Raw genomic sequence first — 15,008 nt, forward strand, 5'->3', positions numbered from 1 at the left:
TTAGGGCATTACAGTTTTATTTCTCTTGAAAGCACTTTCAGTTTATATTTGCTCCTAAGAAAACTGATTTTATTCTTTTCTCATAGAAAAGTCTAAACTGTGTATTTCAGTTCCAGGGAAAGATTGTTAAGTTTTATTGTCTACACAACACACAAATATCCTATCGCTATATTGCTCAACCAAAAACAAACAAAAATTCTGAAACTCTAAATAACATATGCACTGTTTTGTTTTCATATTATTAAAAATATAGATTAATTATAATTTTTGTAGAAAAATTTGAAATATTTACCCTTCTAATTCAGATTTTTCAATGGAATTAATACACTTAAATAACTCTTTAACTTACTTGTAGGGAATAGATGAGAAGAGATACAAAATAACTATTTTATATATGCCATTTCTTTAATTATATGTACACCCCAAATATGAAGCCTAAGTGATAGGTAAGATAAGTAGATGTCAGAACCCTAAAGTGATACAATATTTACATATTTTTAAAATGTCCTTTTTAATCCTAGAAAGCAAAAGTTCATAGTTAGGGTGTGTTTTGTTCAATCATTTAATAATATCATTTTTTGTGTGGTACGCAGGTGTCTCACTGTTGTGGCGTCTCCCGTTGCAGAGCACAGGCTCCTGATGCACAGGCTCAGCAGCCATGGCTCACGGGCCCAGCCGCTCCGCAGCATGTGGGATTTTCCCGGTCCGGGGCACGAACTCGTGTTGCCTTCATTGGCAGGCGGACTCTCAACCACTGCACCACCGGGGAAGCCCAATAACATCTTGAATAATCTAGACACTTTGTTTAACCACGGAGTGTTCCAGTCTCCAAGTCCTCCATATCTTAACTTTTACACTTACTCTGCCTTACATAATTATGAAAACAAATAATCTGTTGACAAAATTGATCAGAATGTTTTTTGTTAGTAGTCAAAATATGATAAGATTTCAGAGGGAAGAACTTGTTATGCAGGCAATACCATGTTGGGATAGTAAGAATGGATCTTCCTGAGAATGAAAGCAAATATGATTTCTCTTATCTCATAGTTTTGGCATATTTTCCTTCTTATTTTAAATGTAGTTTTCGATCCAAAATAGCACTTTCCCATTATTTTAAGCAGAAAATATATCTATATTTTTCTAAATACATTAAATAAGTCCTTTAATGCCATGCTGTTATTTTAGAGATTAAAAAAAGCAAGAGAAACTTTATTCAAGTGGGTTGTCTATCCTAAAGCCAAAGAAAAAAAATCATATTTTTAAACTTTACCATAATTTCTTCTTCAAATGATTAGAATGTCTTTATTACATTTGATTTTAAAATTATTTTACAATTCTAGTTGATTGAATCTTGCTTTGAATGAGTTTCATGACAGAATTCATGATATTTAGCTGAACCAAGTTAGACATTTTAAGTGCACATTTTAAGTCTTACTATCATTTGGGAGCCATTTTATTTTGTGGATTCCAATGTGGTGGCTACAACGTCAAATCTTTTAAGATATATTTTCTTGTTTTACTTTGGATGGCTGAAGCCTTTAATTTGTTTCATTTGGTTTTTGTAAAATCTATATGCAAACTCTTTAAAGTTACATTATTCTATCAAATGACCACACATGACTAGATAGCAGGGCATACTTGTTCATATCAAAGCTATAAACACGAAAGGACATTTGGATGTGTTGCAAGCATTCTCTCCCTTCCCAATGAGTGCTTGCTTATTCCACGATCACCCTTGAAGTGACGAGCGTTAGCTGGAGTTGTGGTTTCTGTGGCCTTCACTTGCTGGTAGTGACCAACAGCAGAACCAAAATCAATCTCTGTCAGGCTTGTAATTGAGCAGTTACCTAATTTATGAGACAGTTTTCCCATTAACAACAAAATCTTGAAAATTAAATAAAAACAGACCTTCACAAGTGCTGCTGCATAGGTGAATGAGGGATAAACATTGATAGATGCGCATGCCTTGTGCAAGCCTGACTTTGAAAAATTCTGTGTCAGTTTCAGGTCACATTTTGACAACAATTAGGAACACTGAAATAAATAGTTGGCAATTCTTCTTTGTTATGACAAGGGATGTAAAGCCATCTTTACCAAGAAAAGGCCTATTTTATGAATATGAATTGTATTACTGCAGTGCTCAGCCATCTTGCTATGACTGAGAATCTGTGGGCACTTTTATTATAAACTAGAGTAGAATCCTTCTGAAGATTTGAACATACTGGTTAAGCTGTTTTCATTTGATTATTTGTAAAATTCCTGTCCACTGCAATTCCATACTTCATACAGAACCCACAAGATGGTTAAAAGAAAGTTAAATGTGCAGTTAAAATTTATTTTTAGTATGAAAACATTAACTATAGTATTTTGTGAAATGTTCTGACAAAAATCTAAATGACTCAAGAGTTCTGGCTAAATGTTACATCTCTAAAGCCTATTGTAATTTTATCTAATTTGTAAGCTCCATAAATTCACCTGTTGGTAGCATAATCATGAGTTAATTTCTTAATTTTTAAATTATATGTCTATATATTTAAATTGATCTAAAGAATAGAGTCTATGACAAGAAGGAGTGATATTTTATAGGTTAGAAGGAATCTATATGGATACAAAACTACCAGCCATATGGTCAGAAATTTGAACAAGTCCTCGCTGAAGCTACTGGTTGATTATTTGAACTGAGTTTGTCAATCCATTTAAAAACTGACAAGTAAACCTGTATTCCATACAGACATTGAATTTGTCTTACCCAGACTTTCTCTGGAGAAAACTAATGAAACAAGAAACAAAAACAAAATAAATATAAAAAGCAGCTTTTAAAAATATACTTAAAGAATAAGAGTAAAATTTTTGAAAATTCTAGACATTGAAATGCGATATACATAATCCTTAAAATTAGAACCAATAATAAGTATATATATATATATATATATATACCCAAACACACAAAGCATATTGTACTAACTTAGGTCACCTGGGTTACAGTAACAGTCATATATACCTTATGTACAGTCATATAACACATAATATGTGTGTTCTGGGTTGAAACTGCAAGCTTAGGGAGAATTGTTCTTCTACACATGACGATTCAGGACCTTCAAACACCTTTCATTCTATGGTTCTAGCACCCGCTAGAGTCACATTATCCAGCCTAAAGAAGAGCAAAGAGAGCATGGAAACATTTTCACATCTCATCCTTTCCTTTCACATTCTACTGACTAGACAGAAGTCACACAGCCACAGCTAACTACAAACCTAGCTGCGATATCAACTAGGAAGAGGAAAACAGATTTATTCTGCTATACTTACACAATAACCAAAATTTCTAATTGAAATTTCAACCTTACTTACTCTGAAGTAAACTATTTAGTAACCTCTTATAGTTGAATGTGGCAGTAATTAAGTGAAGGATTACTCAGAGCACCTAAAATAGTTATTGTAAAGAACATGAATTAAAGTACTTGCACTTTACATGTAACAAAGCCATTAAAATGACCATCCAGATTCCAATTAATTCTTTCTCCTTGTGTTGTCCTGATGTATGTTACTTGGTTTCCTAGTCTATCATAAATTAAAAAAAATAAATGAGAATGAGAAAAAATAGATGTTACCATAGGCAAGTACACTGAAAATAGCCTCCTATGCAAGGAAGACTCTAAGACAGGTAAATAAATATGTAGACAAATCAACTGATTAATCCATCAATCATGACAGCTTGAAGCTATTTAGTATGTGGTCAAACTACTTATGTTTCAAAACATAGCTTCCAAATATAATAGTCCTCCCTGAACTGCAGGGGACATGTTCCAAGATCCCCAGTGGATGCCTGCAACTGCAGATAGTACTGAATCCTATATATACTACTTTTTTTTTCTATTCATAACATACATATGATAAAGTTTAATTTAAAAATTAGGCGCAGAAAGAGATTAATAACAACTAACAGTAAAATAGAACAATAGTAAAAATATGCTGTAATAAAAGTTATGTGAATATGGTCTCTGTCTCTCAAAATATCTTATTGTAAAAATGTAACGTCTTTTCCATCTTAACAAAGCATTTATCATCCACCATGTCTGTAACTTTTGAGGTTTGGGGTGCTACAGCAAACCTAGCACAAATTTTTTTTTCTTTCTTCACAATTTCATGAATAGACAATATGTTCTTACTGTAGATTTTTGCAATCCCAGCATATAATTCTTTTCTTTTCCTTCTTGGGTCAAGAACTTTCACCTTTTCACTTAAAGGAAGCACTTTATGACTTCTCTTTGGCATATCTACATTGCCAGCATCACTACTCTTGAATTTGGGGGCCATTTTAAGTAAAATCATGGTTACTTGAAAACAAGCACTGCAATACCTCCTCAGTGGATCTGATAATCTAGAAGGTTAAGTGACTAATGGGCATGGATATGCTTGACAAAGGGATGATTCATATCCAAGGTGGGAAAGAGCCAGAGGGCGTGAGTTTTTGTCATGCTACTCAGAACAAAGTAAAATTTAAAACTTATGAATTGTTTATTTGGGGAATTTTCCATTTAATACTTTTAGATTGTTGTTGACTGAAGGTACCTGAAACTGGGGAAAGTGAAACCACAGGTAAAGGGGACATTACTCTAAACATCCTTTTTAAAGCCTTTCTTGACTCTCTTGCCAGAATTATCACCATCTCCTCTGGGCTTTAAATCTCTCAATATTTTTTACTTACCTCCACTATGGTGTTTATAACATGTTTCCCTTTTCTAAACTGTAAGCTTTTGTAGACAAGGGATTTTTTTTAATCTCTCCCCATTCTGTGCTTAGCACAATGCTTGCCATAAAAATAGGTGTAATAGAAGAAACAAACCCCATTCCAATAATGTCATGTGAAATCTTGTTTTATAGCAAGGGGAAGTAACAATTCCACAAATTTCACCTTGAATCTTTAGCACTATCTTCCATTACTTCTAAGAATGGTCAGAGAAGGCACATATAATCTAGCAGGGAAGCTTTGGTATGTTCTAGAATTCATACTGAGTTCAAAGATCCTAGGGCAAAATGCCTCAGTGAAATGTCCATTTATGGGACATTACTGCTTAATATTTCGAATGCACATTCATAAATTGAGTGAATCAGCTATCGTCAGATCACATAATTACCAATTAACCATGATATTTTTGAGACAAGACAATTTCATATTTTTAAATCCATGAAAATACAAACCAAACTTCTATCAGTCAATTGTTTAAAATCTTCTGTATATCTTAAACTTTGCAAAATGAGCAAAATTGTCCTATGTAGGCTACATTTCTTTCTTTAAAAACCATGCTATCATATTTAGAAAGAGTTGTCTATTATGAATATTTCAGTAAAAGATCATCATGATGGTAATTTTTCTATTCAAGAAATATTGTTTCTGTCAAATCTCTATCTTTTTAGAGGATAAACATATTTACTTAATCTTTGGGGCCTGGAAGTCATCATACCTTTTGCAGATGAAAGCATAATCATTTATGCTATTTATAAAACGTTTAGGATTATAAAAACCACCTCTCTTGATAGCACAGCTGAACTCTATGTCAATTAGTAGCTAAGTCAAAGATCCCAAAGAATAGAAAATATCATTTGTTTTCCTGAAAATGTCAAAAGTGTGGCAAGGATAGAGACTTCAGTTTTATTAACTTTTAAGGGCAGAAATATGTGGATCTTGGATGACACAAAGCCAGTGGGTTTTTTTCCCTTTAAATAAATTAAAACTGCTAAGATATAAACCCCCTGAAAAATGGGCTTATTATAGAAATAGAAACTGACCCTTAACTATAGTAGCACTACCGGATGCCGTTATAATAAGCTCCCCTAGATGCCATGGTGTAAATGTATTAGCTGTACTAAGAGACCCACTCCTGCTATAATTATGTTAGGAACCAGTAAGACAGCTCAGAAATCAATATGCTAAGACAGATAGAGTAAAGGACCATGGCCAGCCCACTGGGAATAGATTAGTCTGGCAGGTCCCTAGCTGAGCCATGAAGAAGGGGATATCTTCGCTGTTGTAGAAAGCCATTAATTGTAAATTTTCCTGAACAAGGAACTTGAAGGGAAGGCTTAGACTGTGTTGTTCATACCACTCAATGAAAACTGCAACTCTTATTGATCAAGAGTTAAGCTTTTTATTCTTATTTCAGAATCCAACAGTGCAAAAATCTAAATGTTCAGAGGGATTTTTGAAGCTTTTCCCACATGCATCTGAAACTCTTCTTTGGTTACTAACTTGTTTTAATATTTTTAAAACTTCTAGACTAGATCAATAAAATCACATTTAGACAATGGCCCTCCACACTGACAAGTTTACTGGTATGGCATCAGTTATCTAATCAATTAATATTCACATGTCATATAATATGATAAGTGAAGAGATACATTCTTTGTATTATTTTCTACAATTTGGCAATCACCTAACTATTAAATATTACTGAGTATAATACTAATGAGGAAGAAGAGCTGCTGCAGCTTATTTTAACTATATCTAATTGAGTTTTCTTAATACTGTTAGCCTAATTTGAGTAATTCATTTAAAAGACAGAAGCAGTGTAATCTAGTAGTTTTGCTAAGAAAGAGAAAGAAAAATAAGAAAAAGAAAGAAAGAAAGAAAGAAGGAAAGAAAGAAAGAAAGGCAGAAAGAAACAAAGAAAGGGAGGAAGGAGGAAGGAAGAATGAGAAGAAAACAAAAGGCTGACCTTTTGTGGTTACAGTTTGGCACATCTGCTCATGTCCAATCAAGCTTTCAAACACAGAGTAGTAAACAAAAGCAGCGATCAAGCAAGGACAAAGTCAGAGACATAAGTGGTTTGAATGAGTGTGCAATTTCTGCCCATATGACCATCCTGACACAATTGCTCTAATTTTCTTTCCAGAAATGACTGATAAAAGATTTAGGTAATTGCTATGGAGACAGACTTCCTTCCATCACTAGGTATCTTGAATAATACAGCCTCAGGGTCATAAGATGGAGTGTCAGTTTCTGCAGAGTCCTAAATTAATACTTGTCCCTGCTTTAGCTACACTTCCTGTACATCTAATGAACTGAATGTAATTTATTTTGACAGTGTATTGAAAATCACTTTATCAAAAGACTATTCTGTAATGAACACAAAAGACAACATAGGCTTGGAAACTATACACTCCAAAATAACATAAATACACATCAATTTCTCAAAGTACATTTTTTTTCTAAAAACTGTGTATGTAGTCTGAATAAATATGAAACAAAATAGTTTCCAAAAGCACAATAATTCATGCAAAGGTAAACTTAAAAAGTGAAATATTGCTCTCATGCCTGAGATTGACCTATCTTCATTCAGAGCATGACCTTGTCCTCTCTAATCAAACTTAATTTATCTGCCTGATCTTTGCATTTCTAACTATTAAGTAACACACAGAAAGAAGATCAGAGAGCCGTGAACAAGCTAGTATTCAGGAGGACATTCTGAAAATATTGTAGATCAACACTGCCAGAAATTTTATCTTCATACATAAAAAGTCAATTTACAAGGGCATCTAAAGCACCTCCACTAAAACTTCATAATATAAGACAGACTACAGTTCTGAGGTCTCCTGATGTTATGACATTTTTCAATAGTTAATGAAATCAGCTGTGTGCTCACGAAAACTTCCTATATTGACATCATAAATGATCTGCAGGTTACGTAATTTGTCCAAGTTACACATGCAAGACTCATATACAAGATAGTTTCTTTTCCAATATGAAAAACTTTCTTAGGTCTTGTAATGGGGCTTTTATTTTTTCCACTAGTGGAAAACAATATCTAAGATTTGAAAATATTCAAACACTTGAAATACACTTATATTTGATTGTACCAGAAACAACTGCATTATTTTTTTCCTTCAGAAAACTAGCAGAACATCTTGGAAGCTGACAGAGGTAGTATAATTGAAATATTTAGTTTGCGCTAAAAAAAAGTACACTTTGTACCATCTTGGCAAGTGGGCCAAAGCAAGGCAAGTGTCTGTACAGTGGCACTGTGAAAGTACAATGTGGTGTTTAAATACAGCCAGGCAGAAGCCAGTGGATAATGCTCAGTAATGGGTTAATCAATACTTATTATGGTTTTATTGGTTCACTAAAGAGAGAACAGAATCTAGTGAGCACAGAGTCGAAAAAAATCACTGCATCTGATCTAGATAGCATCTACTCTCCCTAAGGGATTTCCCTATTCAAGAATCCAATTTACCATGCCTGATTGACAAGGATTGGATCCTAGGGAATCACATAACTCTTTTTAGGACCCAATAAAATCCTAATGGATTTGTCTGACTGGCCAGGAGACTTCTAGTTTTACTAAACTGAGGTGGTTTGCTGCAATTAGCCTTTATTCCCCTTGCAGTTGAAAAACTAAGCTATTAGGGAGTCATCCCCCCTCTATAAATGCTGGAGTCATGCTGGGATGTACCTGATGGGAGGAGGTACATTGCTGTATAAAAGAAAGCCCTTATGATAAATTGTAAACATTTGAAAGCTTCTGAAAAATGGTCATCAAAATAGGATTCAAATGAAAAAGGGGGAAGTCCAACTAAACTGCATGCTTAAAATCCATTTATTGGTCAGTTAGCCTTTACAATTTATTTCTTGCTCGGGTAACGGTAGCAGAAAGAAACCACTCTGTTCAAAAGCAGCTTTGAAATATGTACCATTTGCTATCTGAGCTTCTCCTTTAATATCTCAAGTTTGAAAAAAAAATCATTCGTCCACAACAAAAATCAGGTAGATAGTTGTCTCGGGACCAGCTCTTTTTTCCTAGAGATAATGTTTTTACTAAGCAGTTAACTCGTTCAAGCACACTGGTTTTTGATCATGGCATACTATTTTGGTGGCGCTTACGTCAGAAAACAATGAGAGTGTGATGATGATTTGAAGTCAGGGATGAATCGAAGCTGAAAAAGGACTTTTAAATAATGCAAATCATATTTTGAAACAAATATCCCTTTAACATAAAAAACACTGGTGCAACCCATTTCCCTCTAGAATCATGTCTGCTCTTTCAAAAGGCACAAATGACACTTTAAATATGTTTAAATAGAATGGATTTCATATTCAGGAATACATTTACTAATGAAGTGTCTTTGAATAGACATCATGATTTACTCTTTTCCTCAGACTTGGAGAGAACTTAGCGATATACAGAGAGCTCATATAAGCTCCCATTACCAGCATCCTAGACTATAGTTTCCAAAATCTCCAGCTAAAATGCTATGTTAATTGAGTGCAAAAATCCATTTCCAATAAGAGAGGTATGACTATCTGTGACAATAGATGTTTAAACATACGAATTGGGTGCATAAAATTTTTATGTTTAAATGATTCATATGAAATTATTTAAATATAGGTGTAAGATATTGTCACATTTAACTATATATAAAATTTTTAATCATGACATTCTAGCGCAGTGATTGTTAAGAAGGCACAAAGTGCTGTGTATGATAATTATAGAGAAAAGCTGAGAAAAAAAGTTAAAAAGAAAATGAAAGAGAGGGAGGGAGGGAAGTAGAAGAAGAACAAGGAGGCAATTGAATAGAAGGATATTGATAAAATTGTAACATGATAATTTCTTTTTTTTTTAATTGGGTTATAGTTGCTTTACAATGTTGTATTAGTTTCTGCTGTACAATGAAGTGAATCAGCTATATGTATATATATATATATATCCCCTCCTTCTTGGACCTCCCTCCCACCCCCCATTCCACCCATCTAGGTCACCACAGAGCACCGAGCTGAGCTCCCTGTGCTATACAGCATGTTCCCACCAACTATCCATTTTACACATGGCAGTGCACATATGGGAATCCCAATCTCCCAATTCATCCCCCCCCACCCCTGTGTCCACATGTCCATTCTCTACATCTGCATCTCTATTCCTGCCCTGCAAATAGTTCTATCTGTACCATTTTTCTAGATTCCACATATATGCATTAGTATACGGTATTCGTTTTTCTCTTTCTGACTTACTTCACTCCTGTGTGACAGACTCTAGGTCCATCCACATCTCCACAAATGACCCAGTTTCATTCCTTTTTATGGCTGAGTAATATTCTATTGTATATATGTGCCACATCTTTATCCATTCATCTGTTGATGGACACTTATGTTGCTTATGTGTCCTGGCTATTGTAAATAGTGCTGTAATGAACATTGGGGTGCAAGAACATGATTATTTCTTTGAGTAAAATTATAAGTAATTCTAATTTATTTGTTTTACTTTAGTTTTTAAATGAAAACACTTTTACTGTGGAATAAGAAAAACGTAAATTTTATTAAAAATTGAAGTGTTATGTGGTGAAGTCTGATAATGCAGACATTGTACTTGTAAACATTATAATTCTAAGGAAGTCTAGATAGCCTCAAAAGTGATGGAATGATATTACAGAAGATGAGTAAAATTGGTCTTTCTGCCCTTACCAGACTAGATTTATGTAGGGTTCAAGATTATTTTATAACTATCTTGTTAAAGTTTGTAGGGTAAGTTCCATATAATTTTGACACTCTAAAAGTGAAATATCTTATCTAAAGAGCTAATATATTTATTTCAACTTAGCACACATGGAACGTTTCCAGGGACCAAGAATAAATTTAAAGATGTCATTAGAAGTTACTGGGTTAGTTTTAATCAGAATGTAGAAGAAATATTATTGAAATACTATCAGAGAACGAAGATAATTATTTTGTGGATGGTTAAAATGTCCTCCATTAGGATTTTTTAACATTTGTTTATAATTATGGTTCCTTTTTTTTTTCTCTAGGACTTTAAATGATTTATTGCTGTTGGTTAAGAGTTTAGTAAGGATTTTCTTATCTTAGATAATATTGCTTGTTCATATATGATTTGCTAAGTAATATTTAAGTTTTTATTGGCTGCTAATTTTATTTCATTTATAGTACAACTAGCCACACATTACTATAATGTAATTTTCACTTTTAATATAAAATTTTAATTTTAAAAGGCTAGAGATTTTTATTCAAAATCATCAATATAGCTGGTTAGAGAAAAAGAAAAAAAGTTTCCTATTTAAAATGAATTTGCTTATCTTATCTCATGAACCATGAATTTGCTTATCTTATCTCATGAAACTCAACTGTAATGTCAGCAAAGAAATGGCCAAGTGTACAAACTCATAAACGCAAACAAGAATTAGAAATAAGTGAGAAAATAAGAAATTGAACAAAATTCTGAAACACAGAAAATAAATGAAGCCATATCTATGCATAAATGAAGTCTAGTTGAAGCAAATTACATTTTCCAAAAGTAATCACAGCAATATTTCCAATTCCACATGCCATTTCAGAACTTTGCTATTCCCCCCATAAAATGGTGGAGTCTATTTCTCCTGCTTTGAAATTGTGTGGACCTATTTTACTGTATGGATATAGAATACGGCAGATATCACATTTTGTAACCTCTGAGGCTAGGTCATAAAAGATGATATGGCTTCTGTCTGGCTCTCTCCTTGGGATGATTGCCCATGGAATATAACCTCCATATTGTGAGAAGGCTTAAGTCAAATGGAGAGGCCATGTGTAGGTGTTCCAGTCACCACACCCAGCTAAGGTCTCAGCTGACAGCCAGCATGGACTGGCACATATATGAATGTGCAAGTCTTCAAGATATAATAGTCCATAACCTTTGCCCAGATTGATACCAAATGAAGCAGAGATGAGCTATTTATTTTAAGCCTTCAAAAGATTGGAAAATCATGATCAAAATTAATGTTACCTCTGTTTTAAGTCACCAAGTTTTGGAGTAGTTTTCAGGTAGCAATAGATAACCACAATCAATTTTGTTAATTAGAAGTAGGGTGCTATCATAACAAAATATAAAACATGTTGCTTGGGGGCCAGGTAGCAGGTGGAAGCTGGAAAGACTTTGAGGAAGGTTTTAGGGAAAGATTAAAGAGCCTTGAAGAGACCTTATTAACTGACCTTTGAAGGCACTCAAGGAGACTGTTAGTGATGGCTTAAAGGATAAGAGGAAGATACAATTGGAAGCTGGAGGAAAGGGGACCCTTGTTACATAATGACAAAAAGTATAACCACACTTTGCCTTTGACCATGCAGAAGACAGAAAATATACCTAATGAACTGGATGACCTAGTTAAAAAGATTTCTAGGCAGACTACTGAAATTTCCACCTGATCCCATCTCACTGATTTTGATAAAATGGTGAAGAAAAGAAATAAGTTTAAAAATTATTGTTTACTTTTCAAGTGAAATTTAAAGGATATATAAACTGTCAGGTCTTGTGAAGTTCAAAAACAAACAAAAAAAGACATTTCTTATTACTGACTTCTCCAAGATTCTCAAATGAGAATGGACTTCAGAGCAAATATCAAATCCAAGGTGAGAATATGACATCATTCTTAATACCTCTGAAGATTTAAGGATTGCCCCAGAAATTCACTCAGTCATGTCAAGTCCTCTAATAATCTTAAGGGTACAGTTCATAGATCTTCTCCATGAAACAACAGGGCTAAAATTCTTAAGAGCTCTGTATATCAGAAGTCTTACAAGAAACCAAAGATGGAGGAAGACTTATCTAAAAGGATTGTTGGGTGTGGCTTTGGCTAGATGAACAACAGTAAGAGTCATTTTAAAAACCACTGAATTTTTAAGGAAATTTTGTGGCTGTAAACACTGCTGTCTTGGGCTAAAATGGACAGTGACAGTTCAAATAAAATTGAAAAATGATCTTTACATTCCTGAACCACTATGATATAAAGCAAGCTGATAAAACTACTCAGGGGCAAACTATATGGAAAAGAAAGGATGGCTCAGTAAGTAAAACCAAGAGCCTAAAGGTCACAAGAACCTATGAAGAATCATTCCTAGGCAGTAGTACTAAGCCTTAATAAATGAAGTGGAATATGTGTCTGGATAGATTTCAGAATTACCATGGAACAGTAAATACAGTGTGCCTTTACTCCCCCCCCCACCCCACCCCCCCCCCCCCCACTTTCTAGGTGCCATACAGAACAAATTGCAAGCCATGTGAGGAAAGACATCTTGGAAGTGGATCCTCAGCCCCAGCTGAACCACTTCAGCTGATGCTGTGTACACCAGAAATTAGCCAATGGATACCAAAATCCACAGATACTCAAGTCCATGATGTGAAATGGTGTAGTATTTACATATAACCTATACAATCCTACTTATAATACCTAATGTAATGTAAGTGCTATGTAAACAGCTTTAAATACAATGTAAATGCTATGTACATAGTTGCTGGCATCCAGTAAATTCAAGTTTTGCTTTTTGGAACTTTCTGGAATATTTTTACAGAATATTTTCTGTCCACAGTTGGTTGAACCCATGAATGCAAAACCCAACAATATGAAAGGCTGTCTGTATACTCTCTTTAGGGGAATGTAAATAATCTAGGTGAAAAAATATTCTTTTTCCATAATTTATTAGGTAAGGGAGGGGTGAATTAGTTCAGGTGGAAAACCATGTACGTTTTGGTGGCACATACTTATCTGAATGTGTTCTCTTAAACTAATTCAAATAATAACACATTATACACAATTAATTAATTTTCCATTTTACCACATTAAAGATGTACTTCTTTTTCTTTGTTTTTGTCAGTATAATGAGGCTTTGGGCTTTTCAAAACTCTCCTGTCTCTTTCATGGTCTTTTCCTTACAGATCACAGTACTCTGCTATAAAAAAATAAATAATTGATGAGGGATAAAGTGAGGATGATGATTAGAATTGGAGAGGGGGTGGAATTCCCTCAGACTGAAGTCTCTTGCCTACTTGTCATGCTTTTGATCGCTCAGAAAATGACACTAAGCACAGCACCCCTATCAATGTTGCAGAAAGATAGCTCATTTCTGAGCTTTACTTTTGGTTCACCAAAGCACAATTGCCTCAAATACATCTAATTACAGCAGTAATTAAAGTTCTTACCTTACCTGTGTAGTCAAGGACACAGAACTTCTAATGGGAACAAATCTAGGTATAAAGGCTTGCTGTCAATTAGCCCTGATGGTTTGAAAATATAATGAAGGAGAATGAGGGTTGAGTTACAGCTCTGTACAATAACAAATATAGTAATTCAGCACCTCTCTCTTTTCCTGAACCCTACCCAAGAGTTTTGGGAGAAGAAAGACAAGAAGATTATCTGGGTATACAATCTTACAACTATCAGTGGATATCCTCCGTCAACTTTGTGCTAGTGCTTACCTCTAACAAAAGATGGGACTGCCCTTCAATCTGGGAACAGCACAACTGTTCAGTTTCTTGTCACAGATTCTGTCAATAGAATGCAGGCCAAAAAAAGGAGAAAAGAAATGTAACTCTCTTATGATCATAGTTTCATGCTCAGTCCTCTCCCAGCAAAATGGTCTTTCCTCCTGATTCTTTCACAGGCTGAAAATATTTTGAGAATACCTTTTCTGTTTTTTTTTTTTTTTAATCATTGTTTTCCTCTTCTAAGGAAATAACTATAGTAAGTTGTTAGATAGCTAAATTTATGCACTGGGAATTAAGTATTCTTGAAAACAAAAAAGTCTTAGAAAATTTTTCACCCTCAGAATATCTTGAGAGGATTGTGTATTGATCTAAAAAACACAGATATGATATGATTTTTTGGAATGTTGTCACTTCTATAGCCTCTCAAACTTTCTGCTTGATGCCAAAAGTAATCTACATACCTGTCTTCTCTCCTAGATTTGTAAAGTCATAGAGACTGTATTATAGACAAATTCCAGAGCCTTTGTGGCTAGTAAAATGTAGATGCTCAATCTGTGTCCTGATCTGAACTGAACTTGAACTTTGCGTTAATTACGTTAAACCCTCATTCTATTGATTATAATGAATGCTAAACATTCCACTGGGAAAAAACAATTTCCGTGTGTGTGTGTGTGTGTGTGTGTGTATGTTGTTCTTTTTCTCACTTTTCTCATAGATAGAAAAATGCAGTAGTATACTATGATGGTTAGTTTTATGCATCAACTTGGC

Source organism: Phocoena sinus, chromosome 17 (assembly GCF_008692025.1).
Source record: "Phocoena sinus isolate mPhoSin1 chromosome 17, mPhoSin1.pri, whole genome shotgun sequence".
NCBI classification, from domain to species: Eukaryota; Metazoa; Chordata; class Mammalia; order Artiodactyla; family Phocoenidae; genus Phocoena; species Phocoena sinus.